Source organism: Pteropus vampyrus, unplaced genomic scaffold (assembly GCF_000151845.1).
Source record: "Pteropus vampyrus isolate Shadow unplaced genomic scaffold, Pvam_2.0 Scaffold460, whole genome shotgun sequence".
Lineage (NCBI taxonomy): Eukaryota > Metazoa > Chordata > Mammalia > Chiroptera > Pteropodidae > Pteropus > Pteropus vampyrus.
This window is the reverse complement of record NW_011889241.1, coordinates 32955-34566: the sequence shown is the minus strand read 5'-3', so window position 1 is coordinate 34566 and position 1612 is coordinate 32955.

The window sequence follows — 1612 nt, the reverse complement described above, 5'->3', positions numbered from 1 at the left end:
AGTGAAACTTTGTGGGTATGTCCTGTACTTTGTATAGTCGGTTAGCACAGGTTTTCAATAAAGCCATTGCAACACCTTCTTTCTTAAAAGAATGAACTGAATTTTATTTTTATACCCAATATAATTCCCCATTTAATTTCAGAGACTTTGAAAATCTTACATTTGTTTAAACCAAATGATAGCTACAAGTTAAAATTATTATGATTCAAAGAAGTTTGATTGATTATTGAATAAAACAAAGGCAAAGAATAAAATTTTCCTTTGTATTGAAGGTAGTCGGTAGAATTACGATCACCTATTTTCTCTCTAATTATTTAAGTACAAAAGTAGAACCTAATAAGTTTATTTAAATTATATATTAAATGAATATAATAAGTTTATAAAAATGATATATTATATTAAGACTGTTGAATACATATTTTATTCTTGACTTAGACCATTTCATTGTAATGGAAAAACAAGTATCTATATCTTAATGTTTTATAATGACCTGTTTTATCCTTTATGAATTTTCCTGAGAGTTTTTAAACCTTTTCTAAAAACTTGAGTTGTATGCCAATCATGTAATTACTGGGGGCACCTATGTCGGTTTTATAATGAGTAATTTAGAGTAAAAGTAATAACCAGAAAATTTGTCCCAAACTCCATTCGATGTCAAATAAAAAGTATTCAGATTAATTTTGAAGTATTTTTAATGTCCTTCAAAGATAACTGTGTGATCCTTAGTTTGAGAAAATATTCATTCACCTCTACACTCTAAATGAAATACACAGGGATTCTGACAGTCACAGAGACCGCAGCTTTCTATCAAAATTTTTGCTTCCTTAGAAAAAAATGTAAGAAGAATTGTAACACTTGAATCTCTCCTCAAACCACTCTGAATCATGGTAGAGTAACAGAGAAGGGAGAGACAACTTCTGAAAAAATAAAAAGAAAACACCTCATATTAAATGTGAAGTTTCAGAAAGATTGTGTAGGTAAATAGAACTTGTAAATACAGAAACACACTGACTATAAGGTGAGAAATAGGTAACAAACCTGCCTCATATCAAAACCTAAAAAAGACAAAAATAATTCAACAAACATATTCTCTCTTCACACAGCTTTGAATAAAATATAATTTACACATTAAAAAGTAATAAAAACATAAAGTTTAATAACCATCAGATCCATGCAAATACCACTCCCATCAAGAAATAGAAGTTTTCCAGGATCACCAGGATCTTTCCACATTTTAACTTCTAGTTACTCTCCCCTTCTCCTCCATATATTACCATCATCTAGACCTCTAACATTATCTTGGCATCTAATGTAAACTAGAGTTTAGTTATGCCTGTTTTGGAAGTTTATGTGATTAGAATAATGCAATACAAATTCTTTGCGTCTAGCTTATGTTCTCAAAGTTGTTGTGTGAGTCACCCAAGAACTCATCTCCATCTTCTTGACGATGACTAGGCTAGATGCAAATTACTGTGGCTGGTGGATAAGACCCAAGCATTGACTTGAATCACTTGGGGTCCAGTTTGGATACTGGAATGGGGTCAACTTTCCTGAAAACAAAATGGATCATAATGATTATGTCAGGAAAATTTGAGGCATAGAACTTTTAGAA